Source organism: Oncorhynchus mykiss, chromosome 14 (assembly GCF_013265735.2).
Source record: "Oncorhynchus mykiss isolate Arlee chromosome 14, USDA_OmykA_1.1, whole genome shotgun sequence".
NCBI classification, from domain to species: Eukaryota; Metazoa; Chordata; class Actinopteri; order Salmoniformes; family Salmonidae; genus Oncorhynchus; species Oncorhynchus mykiss.
This window is the reverse complement of record NC_048578.1, coordinates 21,801,115-21,817,662: the sequence shown is the minus strand read 5'-3', so window position 1 is coordinate 21,817,662 and position 16,548 is coordinate 21,801,115. Positions and strand designations below refer to the sequence as shown.

Genomic DNA, 16,548 nt, shown 5'->3' with positions numbered 1-16,548 from the left:
CAATCTAGTCTATACCTTCCCATTCAACAGGCTAATCAATCTAGACTATACCTTCCCATTCAACAGGCTAATCAATCTAGACTATACCTTTCCATTCAACAGGCTAATTCATCTAGACTATACCTTCCCATTCAACAGGCTAATTCATCTAAACTAAACCTGCACACAGACCTAGCTTGGGCAGGTCTACTAGGAGACTCATTGTCATTAATCATGCCAGTCGTGCCTGTCAGCGAAGCGGCCCATCTATCCTCTGAGTCTTGTGGGGATCGGACATCATTAGTGAACCAGCCAACACATACATTATATTTACCACTTACCTCTAACACACTCGACATTCCCACACACTAATACTGTACTCATGCACCCAGACTCTAACATATCTTTCTCCATTCTCTATCCGTCTCTCGCTTTCTCTTTCTCTCATTATCAGATAAGTAAAATTGCGCATGTTCCATATGGTCATATAAACAGACGGTCAGAGTGGATAATTACTCATCACACGTGGTGTGTATCCCTTTCATTCAGACACTTTGTTAGAGCAGCACAAGACCCGGACCAACAGATCACTTACCTGATGGAATGTTGTTCTGTCCAGTCTCTGGGGAACAAGGGAAAAATGACCAGTGTGAACCAACAGTTGCTCTGGCTGTGTGCGTGTTAGATCTCATGACCCTGTAGAGGGGGTTTGGGAAGAGAGAGACGTGAGAGAGGAGGGGAAATGAGTAAACGAGTACATCAACATCGGGGAATACATCTCTACTGTTGCCTCCCTCATTTTTTTCTTCCTGCGCTCATTTCTTTGCCCTTTGCCTAAACTTTGGTTTGCTAGTTGGAGCAGTCCGTTGCCCCCTGGACGGCTCCTCTTACGGTCCCTGCACCGTAGAAGGTGCAGAGACCAGTTCAGTATGACCTCACAGTCCAATCAATGCAAGCCAGACCGCCGCCAAACTCTATAAATGAGATCCACTGTGACTTACAGTACCTTTGTTAAACAACCAGGTTGTTTACCCCTCCTTGACATAGTATAAATATGCTGAATAATACAATAGGTTCTGTGGGTAGATTTACCAAGCCTCTCTCTTTGATATGCCGTCTTGTCTTCTATTTTCCCTTCCCTTTATTTTCTTATGTCTGGCTCATTTGAATATTGTGCTTCATAGCTTCGCAAGGACCTTTCAGGACTTTATTGAGCCACTCGCGGCGGACCTTCACAAATTGATTGGCGGAAGGAGGAGACTGGCGGCGTACCATTGAAAGCTCCACGCCGGTTGAGCGTTGGGGCACATTATTAGGCTGAGTTAGCTGGATGAAAATCCATAACTTCTCCTCAACGATCCTGGTCCGCTGTGCCTTTTGAAACTCAGAAAGGCATCTTTCCTGCATATCATTGTGTCTGTCTGTCATGGATGATGACAGTGTTATTGCTAGATGTGGCGTCGTCTTCTGGGGTTTCGGTACCATATCTGCATGTTTGACACAACTCATACACACGGTCCTGTCTTTATATTAAGCAGTGCTCTCATGTTTCCTCTTGTCAGTTTGTGCTTCCAGTGCCTGTAGCTATATCATAAGGATCTGCAGTGGGAGGCTGCATTACTTTTTAAATGACTCTCTCTCTCCAGAGTCTCAGGCAGGTATGCTAGCTGGCTCTGGCTGGCATCTGTTCCTGTCTTTATTGAGGTGTCATTGAGATTCAGTGCAGATAAGAGTCCTGCAGAGCACTGGGAGGCTTAGAGGAGGATTCCTCTACTCTGCACTTACTAGCACAAACACACACAGAAAGAGGCACATGCAAGCAGACACACACACACACACATGCACAAACACAGAAAGAGGCACATGCAAGCAGACACACACACATGCACAAACACAGAAAGAGGCACATGCAAGCAGGCACACACACATGCACAAACACAGAAAGAGGCACATGCAAGCAGACAGACCCACTCTTCTAAACTCATTAATCATGCAATGCAGAGACGACTGACAGCAGTCCCTCTTGTCTTACATTCATTTGCTCTTAATTGAAAGGGTTGATTCAAAAGCCCAGAAAAGGTTATCAGGAGAGACCATAGGAGATTATTTTTAGACTAGACATATCAGCTCTATTTTATTGGCTTTGGGTGTCCATTTTAGAGTGTTGTGCATATGTTTGTTTTCTGTGTGAGTATGCACTGGCAGGTATATGTGTGTGTGTGTGTGCATGCATATCTCTGTGTGTGTGCATGCATATCTCTGTGTGTGTGCATGCATATCTCTGTGTGTGTTCGCACAGGCATATCTCTGTGTGTTCACACAGGCATATCTCTGTGTGTGTTCGCACATGCATATCTCTGTGTGTGTGCGCACGCGCATGCTTATCTCTGTGTGTGTGTGTACACGCTTTCGTATCTCTGTGTGTTTGCACGTTCATATCTGTGTGTGTGTGTGCGCGTGCATGCATATCTCTGTGTGTGTGTTTGCGCACATTTGTGCATGTGTGCTGGGATGTAACAATGTGCTCTCTATACTCAGAGAAGTTGGGATGGATATGGAAAATCAGTAGAGCAAGGCCAAGGTCCTGAACGTCTCCACCGCAGTATCCTGGGCTTTCTAAGGTGATGGTCTCAAGGTCCTGACCCCCTCCACCGCAGTATCCTGGGCTTTCTAAGGTGATGGTCTCAAGGTCCTGACCCTCTCCACCGCAGTATCCTGGGCTTTCTAAGGTGATGGTCTCAAGGTCATGACCCTCTCCACCGCAGTATCCTGGGCTTTCTAAGGTGATGGTCTCAAGGTCCTGACCCTTTCCACCGCAGTATCCTGGGCTTTCTAAGGTGATGGTCTCAAGGTCCTGACCCTTTCCACCGCAGTATCCTGGGCTTTCTAAGGTGACGGTCTCAAGGTCCTGACCCTTTCCACTGCAGTATCCTGGGCTTTCTAAGGTGATGGTCTCAAGGTCCTGACCCTTTCCACCGCAGTATCCTGGGCTTTCTAAGGTGATGGTCTCAAGGTCCTGACCCTTTCCACTGCAGTATCCTGGGCTTTCTAAGGTGACGGTCTCAAGGTCCTGACCCTTTCCACCGCAGTATCCTGGGCTTTCTAAGGTGACGGTCTCAAGGTCCTGACCCTCTCCACTGCAGTATCCTGGGCTTTCTAAGGTGATGGTCTCGAGCCAGTTGAGAAAAGTTCTGTAACACGGCCTCGGTCAGTTAGAGCTTTATTTACTTGGCCAGGGCTCATTTGAAAAAGATGTAAGGGAATAGGAAATAGAATTTCCTAAGATGCACACCAGACCTTTCTGTCTTTTCAAGTTTGGGAAAAACAACAAATCACCCAAACAAAATGCTCCAGACCGAATAAGCTGTATCATTCCTCTCTGTACAACCTCGAAGCTTGAATCATTGCAGGGATTGAGAATGCCAATGGGAGTTGTTGTTTTCTGTTTTGGGAATGATGTCTTATTTTTCAGAGAACAGTTGCTTCTTTAAAATGTTCCATGTCAAGAACTCAATCAAGACAAAAGTGGTAAAAACACACATTTCTTTGTATAATGATGTTAGAAACTTGTCTTAGTCAATTACACACTGTAGAACTCTATCTACCTAACACGTCCCCTCCCAGCCTCCCAATGTGTACGCATACATACTTACTTTAAAAAGAAAGTCTTTGATGTTTAAATATTTGATTTAGATATTAATTTGCCAGGCTTAGTGCCGACGGAACCCTATCTCCAGGATTTGATTTGATTGATCAGTCAACAGCCTCTAGTTGGTTGTGGAACAGGTTGGTCCTGTCATCTCTCAGAGATGCATTTCAGGGTTGCTCTGAGGTTTTTTCAGATTCTCTGACACAAATAATGTTTTATTGATTTGTTCGTACAGTATATCTGGATCACCAACGTTTAGAGTCCGTCTTCAAATCTAATTTATCAGACTCTAAGTTTCCACTTGATATCCTCTTTCCAGAAAAACTGTCTTTTAAATGTTCTCCTTCTTCAGCAAGGGTAACATTGCAAAAGTCGAAACTTCAGAAAAATCTTTTCAAAACTGTTAGCAAAAGTTTTGAACTTCCCAACCATTTGGAAGGACTTTTTCTGATATGATCATGCCATCACTGATGCTACCGTTTAAACTCCGCTCCACCATTCTCACTGCGGCATTCAATCTATTTTCGGAAGTCTTTCAGATACTATTAGAGGCATCATTGGTGATGCCTTACTGCGGGTCAGGTCTCTATGGACTGGTGTAAGACACTGATCTGCTGACACGGCCCCATCGTTTGCTGCAGCCCGTCTATATCTGGGCCTGAGCCAGCAGGAGAGCAAGGTGTGTGTGGTCAGGTGGGTCGAGGTGCTGCTTGATATGACAGTGAGGTAGCCTGATGGTGTATTCAATGAGTTGTTGTGTGTGTCTGGTGTTGTTTGTCCCGTGTGGCTCAGTTGGTAGAGCATGGCGCTTGTAACGGCAGGGTTGTGGTTTCGATTCCCACTGGGGACCAGTACAAAAAAAATTACTTGAACCCCATTGGACATCTCTGGAGAGACCAGAAAATAGCTGTGCAGTGATGCTCTCCATCCAAACTGACAGAGCTTTAGAGGATCTGCAGAGAAGAGTGGGAGAAACTCCCCAAATACATGTGACAAGCTTGTAGCGTCATACCCAAGAAGACTCAAGGCTGTAATCGCTGCCAAGTTGCTTCAACAAAGTACTGAGTAAAGGGTCTGAATACCTATGGAAATGTGATATTTAAGTTTTTCTTTTTAGAAATGTGCTAAAAATTTGTCATTATGGGGTATTGTGTGTAAATTGAGGGGGAAAAATATTTAATCCATTATAGAATAATGTACCGTAACAAAATGTGGAAAAAGTCAAGGTGTCTGAATACTTTACGAATGCACTTTATATATAAATACATATTTTTTTGCTACTGATCGACTAAAGAAATCTCGGTTGACCAACAGCCTATCGACCAAACAATCGACCAGTCGACGAAAATGGGGTCAGCCCTAACATCACACACACACACACACACACACACACACACACACACACACACACACACACACACACACACACACACACACACACACACACAGCTCTTGTTGGTAGTCAGGGAGGGGTCTGGACAGAGCTACGCAAAGCCACTTTCTGACCACATATACAATATATTGTTTAAAATCAAGGTGTTTTGCTGCTGCAGGTGGTCAAATGCCATTTTAGCTCATGTCATGTTCAGATGTTGTGTCTAGTGCCAAGGGCATCTAAAATGACTACTGTATTTCAACATGAGTGTAACCTTGTCCCCAGGCTATGAGTGTACAGTGCATATAAGCCTGGTACATCAATGAGTCAACGTTGGTCTTAGTGGGAGTGACCGTATAGTTCTATGGGAGTGACCTTATGTAGTAAAGAATTTGTCATTTCATTTTAGCGAATCACACGAGTGCGAGACGTGGCTTTGTGCTTGTTGTGTGCTACCGTATGTCTTATGAAAAATAATGCCTCCCAGAAAATGTTGTTTATTATCTGGGAAAATATTTTATTTTATGTAAACGGTTAAAACCCATTTAATGGAACATTGTATCCTTTATCCCTGTAAATCCATGTTATGAATGAATAAACCAGTTTTAAAATTAACAATATATAATAGGGGAGTCACTTAGCCATGACTTAGCAGGCAGACAGGCATCCAGTTACTGTTAGATTGAACATTAGCATGAGCAAAACGAGTGACCTAACAAACTTTGAGCATGGTATCATCGTCGGTGCCATGCGCGCCAGTTCCAGTATCTCAGAAACGGCTGGCCTCCGGGTCTTTTCACACACGACAGTGTCTAGAGTTTACCAAGAATGGTGCAACAAACAAAAAACATCCAGTCAGTGGCAGTCCTGTTTGCCTAAACTGCACATTGATGAGAGGTCGAAGGAGAATTGCAGAAATCGTGCAAGCTAACAGGCGGGCCACAAACAGGCAAATAATGGCACAGTACAACACTGGTGGGCAGAACAGAATCTCAGAACGCACAACTCGTTGGTCCTTGTCACGGATGGATATTGCAGCAGACGACCACACTGGGTTCCACTCCTATCAGCTAAAAACAAGAAGAAGCAGCTCCAGTGGGCATGCGATCACCAACACTGGACAATTGAGGAGTGGAAAAAAGTTGCTTGGTCTGACGAATCCCGATTTCTGTCCAAGTCCTTGGCCCCTTTCTACCTGGTGTCAACAGTACAGGCTGCTGGCGGTGGTATAATGGTGTGAGGAATGTTTTCCTGGCACATCAAGTCCCTTGATACCAATTGAGCAATGTTTCCATGCCCAGAAAAATTCTGGTTGTTCTAGAGGCAAAGGCGGGTCCTAACCAGTGCTAGAAGGGTGTACCTAATAAACTGGTGTATATTAACATGCATTATCATTTCTCCCGACAGTAGAAGAACTGTTCTGGCATGCTGCATGAAAGAAAGTGCTTCACCCACACTACGCAAATGTCAAACGAGGTGCGCTCTGTTGTTCCAGAAGGCACTCTGTCCTGCTTTTCCAATGAGAAAGTTACATTTTTTAGTTCGTTGTGGCGAAAGAGCGCTGTTTGAACTAGAGCTGTTTGAAATAGGCTAGGAACTCCTTCCAGGGGGGACCTCTTTAATCAAAGGACAGGGCCTTGGCTTTGTTTGATTTGGGTTTGTCATCAAGAGACTGCCTTGTTTAAGATGTGAATCAAATTTTATTTGTCACATGCTTCGTAAACAACAGGTGTAGACTAACAGTAAAAATGCATAGAGAGAAAACAGAGAAATAATTGAAAAGTAAAACACGTAGTAATAGATTCACAATGAATAACGATAATAGTGCAAAAAGGGTCAATGCAGATAGCTATTTGGTTAACTATTTAGCAGTCTTATAGCTTAGGGGTAGAAGCTGTTCAGGGTCCTGGTGCATTGTTACCGCTTGCAGTGCGGTAGCAGAGAGAACAGTTTGACTTCGGTGGCTGGAGTCTTTGAACATTTTAGGGCCTTCCTCTGACAACCCCTGGTATAGTGGTCCTGGATGACAGGGAGCTTTTCCCCAGTGATGTACTGGGCCGTACGCTGTACCCTCTGTAGGGCCTTACGGTCGGATGCCAAGCAGTTGCCATACCAAGTGGTGATGCAGCCAGTCAAGATTTTTATTGTGATTGATATGCAGAAGATGAATGTGCAAGTAGAGATATTGGGGTGCAAAGGAGCAAGATAAATAAATACAGTATGGGGATGAGGTAGTTGGATGGACTATTTGCAGATGGGCTATGTAAACTGACAACTGGTGCTTAAAGCTAGTGAGGGAGATATGAGTCTCCAGCTTCAGTGATTTTTGCGGTTCGTTCCAGTCATTGGCAGCAGAGAACTGGAAGGAAAGGCGGCCAAATAAGGAATTGGCTTTGGGGGTGACCATTGAGATATACCTGCTGGAGAGCGTGCTACGAGTGGGTGCTGCTATGGTGACCAGTGAGCTGAGATAGGGCGGGGCTTTACCAAGCAGAGACTTGTATATGACCTGGAGCCAGTGGGTTTGGCGACGAGTATGAAGCGAGGGCCAGCCAACAAGAGCACACAGGTCGCAGTGGTGGGTAGTATATGGGGCTTTGGTGACAAAACGGGTGGCACTGTGATATACTGCACCCAATTTGTTGAGTAGAGTGTTGGAGGCTAATTTGTAAATGACATCGCGGAAGTCGAGGATTGGTAGGATGGTCAGTTTTACAAGGGTATGTTTGGCAGCATGAGTAAAGGGGCTTTGTTGCGAAATAGGTAGCCGATTCTAAATGTAATTTTGGATTGGAGATGCTTAATGTGAGTCTGGAAGGAGAGTTTACAGTCTAACCAGCACATAGGTATTTGTAGTTGTCCACATATTCTAAGTCAGAACCGTCCAGATTAGTGAAGCTGATGGGCGGGCAGGTATGGGCAGCGATTGGTTGAAGAGCATGCATTTAGTTTTACTTGCATTAAAGAGCAGTTGGAGGCCTCAGAAGGAGAGTTGTATGGCATTGGAGCTTGTCTGGAGGTTAGTTATCACCATGTCCAAAGAAGGGACAGAAGTATACAGAATGGTGTCATCTGCGTAGATGTGGATCAGGGAATCACAGGCAGCAAGAGCAACATCGTTCATGTATACAGAGAAGAGTCGGCCCGAGAATTGAAACCTGTGGCACCCCCATAGAGACTGCCAGAGGTCCGGACACAAGGCCCTCCGATTTGACACACTGAACTCTATCAGAGAAGTAATTGGTGAACCAGGCGAGGCAGCCATTTGAGAAACCATGGCTGTTTTGTCTGCTGTTAAGAATGTGGTGAAAAGATGCGCTCAATGATGCAGCTGTATAACCTTCTGAGGTCCTATAGCAAATATTTTCCGCCTCCAAAGGGGGAAGATACATGTCGTGCCCTCTTCACGACAGTGTTGGTGTGTGTGGACCATGATTGATCCTTAGTGATGAGGACACAGTGGACCTGGAAGCTCTCACCCCCCTCCACTACAGCCCTGTCAATGTGAATGGGGGTGTGATCGGCCCTCTGTTTCCCGTCGTCCCAGATCACCTCCTTTGTCTTGCTAACGTTGACGCAGAGGTTGTTGTCCTGGCACAACACTGCCAGGTCTCTGACCATCTCCCTGTCTCATCGTCATCTGTGATCAGGCCTACCACCGTTGTGTCGTCTGCAAATTTAATTATGTTTTTGGGGTTGTGCTCGCTCACGCAGTCGTGGGTGAACAGGGAGCAGAGGATGGGACTATTAAGTACCCCTGAAGGGCCCCTGTGTTTAGGGTCAGGGTGGCAAATGTGTTGTTGCCTACACTCACCACTTGGGGGTGGCCCGTCAGGACGTCCAGGAGCAGTTGCAGTCCCAGAGTCCTTAGCTTAGTGGTGAGCTTGTAGGGTGCTATGGTGTTGAACGCTGAACTGTAGTCTATGAACAGCATTCTCACGTAGGTGTTCCTTTTGTCCAGGTGGGGGATGGCTGTGGGGAGTGCGTCATTTTGGGATCTGTTGTGGTGGTATGCGACTTAGTGGCTCCAGTGTGTCTGGGGGATCTGTTGATGTGAGCCAGACTTTCAAAGCATTTCATGGCTACAGATTAATTTAGACAGGTTACCTTGGTGTTCTTGGGCACAGGGACTATGGTGGTTTGGATAATGTGGATTTAAAGACTGCTGTGGCTAGATATACTGTTGTCTCTACTGCAAAGGTGTGAAGGAGTAACAGAGAATAGGAGAGGAAGAAAAACAAAGCCTCAGTGTGAAAAATAAAATATACAGTAACTCAAGTGATTACCATCATCACTTCCTCCATCCCTCCTTCCCTCTTCCTCTCCTCCTCTCCCGGGCTTGAAATGAAACACACCATCCACTGGGACACAACTCTTTTAGAAGTGTGACAAGGAGGAGATGGAGAAATAGCATGGCCATGGGGTCCTGGTGAGAAATTGCTCACTGAGCAGTGGAGAGCAGCCTCCCCGGACAGATGAAATGTCCTTATCTTCAGGCAGCAGGGGCTGCCACTGCTGTCCTTTAGGCAGGGCTGCTGTGCTAGAGAAATTCATTGTCCAGGCAGCTAGCATCTCAACTGATCCACACTGACCTTTGTGTCCTCCTAGGGTAGCAACCGCTATACAACAAACATTCTATTACTCAAGATGTTTGTTTGCATAAGGGTGTGTGCGTATGGGCTGTGTGTGTACATACATGAACCCGTGCGTGCACATGTTTCTGTAGTCCGTCCACCCCCAACCCCCCCACCTTCTGCATGCCTGTCACTCAACCCCTAATGAGGATGAAATTAAGGAAGAAAATAATTCCACTTGGCTTTGATACTGCTTGATGTGCACTAATTGCGGCAGATTGTATCTGTATTATTTTCCGTAAGATCAGTGGGGCGCTCTGGTAACTTTCATTAATCACATACACAAAGATGAGGTAATTAGATGTTTCATTATTCCCCCACTTTTTCTGGCATTTATTTAGTGAGACAGAATGTTAATATGATTCAATTCATTATTACACAACTACTGCCGAATGTAGCTATTATGCTTTCAGCTCACATTGTGGCTTCACTCTGGCTTCGCTCTGTTCACATTGTGGCTTCGCTCTGTTCACATTGTGGCTTCGCTCTGTTCACATTGTGGCTTCGCTCTGTTCTCATTGTGGCTTCGCTCTGTTCACATTGTGGCTTCGCTCTGTTGACATTATGGCTTCGCTCTGTTGACATTATGGCTTCGCTCTGTTGACATTGTGGCTTCGCTCTGTTCACATTGTGGCTTCGCTCTGTTCACATTGTGGCTTCGCTCTGTTGACATTATGGCTTCGCTCTGTTGACATTGTGGCTTCGCTCTGTTGACATTGTGGCTTCACTCTGTTGACATTGTGGCTTTGCTCTGTTGACATTGTGGCTTTGCTCTGTTGACATTATGGCTTCGCTCTGTTGACATTGTGGCTTCGCTCTGTTGATATTGTGGCTTCTCTCGTACATTGTGGCTTCGCTCTGTTGACATTGTGGCTTCGCTCTGTTGACATTGTGGCTTCGCTCTGTTCACATTGTGGCTTCGCTCTGTTGACATTGTGGCTTCGCTCTGTTGACATTGTGGCTTCGCTCTGTTGACATTGTGGCTTCACTCTGTTGACATTGTGGCTTCACTCTGTTGACATTGTGGCTTCTCTCTGACATTGTGGCTTCGCTCTGTTCACATTGTAGCTTCGTTCTGTTCACATTGTGGCTTCGCTCTGTTCACATTGTGGCTTCGCTTTGTTCACATTGTGGCTTCTCTCTGTTGACATTGGGGCTTCGCTCTGTTGACATTGTGGCTTCGCTCTGTTGACATCGTGGCTTCGTTCTGTTGACATTGTGGCTTCGCTCTGTTCACATTGTAGTTTCGCTCTGTTCATTGTAACTTTGCTCTGTTGACATTGTGGCTTCTCTCTGTTGACATTATGGCTTCTCTCTGACATTGTGGCTTCGCTCTGTTCATATTGTGTCTAAGGTTCCTCCTTTCAGTCATAAAGTTAAGTTTACGTAATGATATTAGCTGTTGAAAAGTGTCGGTCTCTCTTTCACACACATGGAGCACAACAAGATATTTAATCACCTCTCTCACCGCCTGATAATTATTTAGTTTTGTCACAAATTTGGGTGTTAAAATGCATACAGTCACCCACATAAATACAAAAAAGTCCTAATATCAGTGGCAGGTTATCTGACTAGACAGATTAAGATGACACTTTAACAATTTAACAGGATCATTCTGGCACTGTGTGACCTCACACTGAGATAAATAACTCTGAGAGGAATAACAAAGGGAGGAATAACACCGAGGGGAATAACACCGAGGGGAATAACACCGAGGGGAATAACATGGTGTTGCACTACTATCATCTACTCCCATCGGCTCCTAATTATGCCCTTCCTGTACACATCAGAGACGGACAAGAGGCAGAGATGAAGATAGAGGCAGGAAGAGAGACAAAGCGAGTGGCAGGCAGAGAGCGAGAGAGAGAGTGGCAGAGAGGGAGAAAGGCAGGGCAAGATGGGCAGGGAGTGTGAGGGGCAAAGAGAGAGAGAAAGGCAGGGAGTGTGAGTGGCAGGCGGGAGAGGCAGGGAGAGAGGCAGGCAGTGAAAGAGCCAAGGACAGAGGCAGAGAAAAAGAGGCATCTCCCGATGCACTGTTCCAGACACTAGGCCCTCCCCACTGCTTCTCAGTGAGTTGACAAAGAGCTTGAATAATGTATCTATCACTCTTGTTGAGTGGGGGACCGGGCGGCAGTGGAGGCTGCCAGCTTGTTATTGTCTCATTATAGGTGAAGATGACATGTGGAGGTGCAACCTGCCTTGGCATGCACTCCCTCTCCTTTTGCCCCGGTTTCAGGCACCTCGCGCTGGTTGAGGAGAACCAGAGGGATGAATAGCAATACTGTAGCGTAATAAAGTGAGGTAGAGATGGAAAGATAGATGAAGAGAGAGGGGGGGGGGGGGGGGGGGGGGGGGAGAAAAACACCAGCCATGTTCCCTCTATCCCCCAAATGAAATTGACAGGCTCGCTGAGGTAATTGCTCCCCAGTACTATTTTCTTTGGCAGGAAATACTGTTATCGACGAATACGGGATTCAATAAGGGCAGGAGATGAGGCTGTTTCAGCTGTGGTCAAAAGGCCTTGTATCTGTCCTCTAGCCATCGGATTTGTCATGCTCCTCCGCCTCTCCATCTCTCTCTCTCCATCTCTTGCTCTGTCTCCTTTTCTGTCTCTCCCTTTCTATTTCTCTTCTTCCCCATTTCTCCTTCTCCCTCTCAATCCTTCCCTCCCTCCCTCTCTGGGGTCTCTTTTGTCCATTTGCCTATGTTTCCTGGGCCTGAAGGGGAAACTCAATTATCCAGTAGCCTGGTTGGTATCGCTGGCTGCCCTCATGATTGGTGCGGTGTGGTGGTGGTAATTTTGATATCATCCCAATGGATTGATTTGGGCCAGGGTCATTAAGCAACCTATTATGGCCTGTGTCTTTGGTTTCAAAGAGGTAAAGGTCAACGGATAGGGAAACCAGAGCCGTAGACTTTCTGTACAGAGCGGTCAGCCTGATGGGAATTGCTGTGAGGAAGAAGAAAAAAAAAATCTAGAAAATACACTGTGTACAAAACATTAGGAACACCATCCTAATATTGCGTGACACCCCCTTTTACCCTCAGAACAGCCTTGATTTGTCGGGGCATGGACTACAAGGTGTCAAAAGCATACCACAGGGATGCTGGCTGATGTTGACTCCAATACTTCCCAGTTGTGTCAAGTTTGCTGGATGTCCTTTGGGTAGTGGACCATCCATGATATACACAGGAAACTGTTGTGTGAAAAACCCAGCATCGCTGCAGTTCTTGACACACTCAAACAGGTTCACCTGGCACTTACTCCCATACCATGTCTCAATTGTCTCAAGGCTAATAATGAATTAGCCTGTCTCCTCCCCTTCATCTACACTGATTGAAGTGGATTTAACAGGTGACATCAATAAGGGATTATAGCTTTCACCTGGTCAGTCCATGTCATGTAAAGAACAGGTGTTCCTTATGTTTTATACACTCAGTGAATATGTGCATTTCCCCCTCTTACACACGTCATTATTCTCGACTGGAACACGCGCGTCATTATTCTCGACTGGAACACGCGCGTCATTATTCTCGACTGGAACACGCGCGTCATTATTCTCGACTGGAACACGCGCGTCATTATGGCATACGCGCGTCATTATTCTCGACTGGCATACGCGCGTCATTATTCTCGACTGGAACACGCGCGTCATTATTCTCGACTGGAACACGCGCGTCATTATTCTCGACTGGAACACGCACGTCATTATTCTCGACTGGAACACGCGCGTCATTATTCTCGACTGGAACACGCGCGTCATTATTCTCGACTGGAACACGCGCGTCATTATTCTCGACTGGAACACGCGCGTCATTATTCTCGACTGGAACACGCGCGTCATTATTCTCGACTGGAACACGCGCGTCATTATTCTCGACTGGAACACGCGCGTCATTATGGCATACGCGCGTCATTATTCTCGACTGGCATACGCGCGTCATTATTCTCGACTGGAACACGCGCGTCATTATTCTCGACTGGAACACGCGCGTCATTATTCTCGACTGGAACACGCGCGTCATTATTCTCGACTGGAACACGCGCGTCATTATTCTCGACTGGAACACGCGCGTCATTATTCTCGACTGGAACACGCGCGTCATTATTCTCGACTGGAACACGCGCGTCATTATTCTCGACTGGAACACGCGCGTCATTATTCTCGACTGGAACACGCGCGTCATTATTCTCGACTGGAACACGCGCGTCATTATTCTCGACTGGAACACACTTCGTTGTTTATTCCGATCCCCATTAGCTTTCATAGAATCAAAATCTATTCTTCCTGGAGTCCACACAAAACATTAAATATGACAAGTAAGTAACAAAACACTGATACTAGGGCTGACCCCAATTAGTCAACTGGTCAATTGTTTGGTCGATATATATTTGCTACTCAACAAAAATAAATACTGGTCAACAAAAAACCTATATATATACATACACACATACATACATACATACATACATACATACATACATACATACATACATACATACATACACACACACACACACACACACACACACACACACACACACACACACACACACACACACACACACACACACACACACACACACACACACACACACACACACTACAGTTCAAAAAGTTTGGGGTCACTTAGAAATGTCCTTGTTTTTGAAAGAAAAGCAAATTTTTGTCCATTAAAATAACATCAAATTGATCAGAAATAGTGTAGACATTGTTAATGTTGTAAATGACTATTGTAGCTGGAAACGGCTGATTAAAAAATATATATATATATCTACATAGGCGTACAGAGGCCCATTATCAGCAATCATCACTCCTGTGTTACAATGGCACGTTGTGTTAACTATTCCAAGTTTATCATTTTAAAAGGCTAACTGATCATTAGAAAACCCTTTTGCAATTATGTTAGCACAGCTGAAAACTGTTGTACTGATTAAAGAAGCAATAAAACTGGCCTTCTTTATTCTAGTTGAGTGTCTGGAGCATCAGCATTTGTGGGTTCGATTACAGGCTGAAAATGGCCAGAAACAAAGTACTTCCTTCTGAAACTCATCAGTCTATTCTTGTTCTGAGAAATGAAGGCTATTCCATGCGAGAAATTGCCAAGAAACTGAATATCTCGTACAACGCTGTGTTCTACTCCCTTCACAGAACAGCGCAAACTGTCTCTAACCAGAATAGAAAGAGGAGTGGGAGGCCACGGTGCACAACTGAACAAGAGGACAAGTACATTAGTGTGTCTAGTTTGAGGAACAAACCCCTCTCAAGTCCTTAACTGGCAGCTTCATTAAATAGTACCCGCAAAAACACCAGTCTCAACGTCAACAGTGAAGAGGCGACTCCGGCATGCCGGCCTTCTAGGTGCTCATTTGGGGATCTGATAGTATTTCTAATTGGCTTAACGCACCACCACTAATGAGCTGTGAAGCTTCTCAAAGTAATGTTTTCTTCACCTCAGACAGGAAGCAAACAAAGTCTGTTTTAAAATCCATTGAGAATGACAATAGTTTCTGAATGAATTAGAAAAATATTTCCATCTCTCTCCCTGTCGATAACCACTCAGCGTGAAAAGGAAAAATGTCATGCTCTGATCCAGTGGAAACATCATAAAATAGGTCTACCTGATGAGCTCTTATCCCTTGTGAAAAATAGCCTACAGCTGTGTCTGTCCCGAGCTCACTTGAGCAGGAAACTCTGAGGGACCAGAATATTTTATACAATGTTGCTAGAGCAAGCTTCGGGCTAGACCCAAGTTGATAGTTGATACAATGTTTCAAGTTTGTTGCAGACAGGCCACACACAGCCAATGTGATATTTATTTTTGTCAGGATATTTTCTACCTGCATGCTACAATGTTTGTATTTGTTGGCTTTATGTAGATTATTTTAAATACAGTAGTTGGCAATAGAAGTTTAGGTTTTTAGATACGAAAACAATATTATAAATTAAATGAAAACCATAACTGGCACGCATGTCGGTAGATATTGTAAGATATATTGGCATTCCACATGAAAGGTTGCCGTCTCCTCTTGTAACCTATTACCGGCAACTTTAGGAGAGTAATGGCAGAATCTGCGAAAGCCAGCAGGAGTAGGAGGATGGTCAGGTAGGGTTAAGGTTTTTGTCTTCTTGATGTCTGGCTCCCTCTTGAGTCTTGTCTTATTTCACCAATTAGCATCAGACAAGCGTGAAGTTGATTTTATTAAAACACACAGGGTGTATCTATATATGGAAAAATACACCAATCAATTGGTCAAAAGAACAGATGACTTTCGGTCGACCAACATTTTTTGGGGCGGGGATAGACGAGGACAATGCCACATATGTTAAATACAATGATATATAAACAATACAAAATTATTATAATAACACAAACAATAGAACACCAAAAATATGTTTGTTAGTGTGTCTCTGTGTGCGTGCGTGCGTTTGTCCCCTCACAGTCCCTGCGGTTCCATGAGATGTTGTTAAATCCATTTTATAAAGATAATTTTGCTGTTTGCTTGAGTAATGGAAGATGGAAGGGACTTCCATGCGATCATGGCTCACTATAATACTGTGTTCCCATTAATTTCTTTTGAACCTGTCTTGTGGGGTATGAATTGGTGTCTGAGCTGAATGTTATCTGGAATTTTCATCACTCAATTTTCCTTTCTCATAAACACCAGAGAAGCAGTTACTCTCTGGTCAACCCTCAACCAGGAAAGACTGGCTTGTATGTTGTTGATGTTAGTTATGTATGTGCAGTTAAGGGCAAGGCATGATGCTCTGTTTTAAACCAGCTGCAGCTTTGCTAGGTCTTTCTTTGCTGCACTTGGTCATATTACCTGACAGTGATGAAGATCGGACAAGACCAGAGCCTCTGAACAATTAGTACAGTTGATTTTTATAACGTACTGTACATGGATC

The 16,548-nt window shown here is 44.9% G+C and overlaps 1 protein-coding gene and 1 non-coding gene across 8 annotated transcripts in view; both read left to right on the top strand.

The window, feature by feature from the left end:
- diaph2 (diaphanous-related formin 2) overlaps nt 1-16,548 on the top strand; it is a 693,877-nt gene that overhangs the window by 142,341 nt on the left and 534,988 nt on the right. The gene's annotated exons all lie outside the window — the stretch shown is intronic.
- trnat-ugu lies at nt 4,405-4,478 on the top strand. Its single transcript has one exon. It is a non-coding gene; the product is annotated as a tRNA-Thr (tRNA).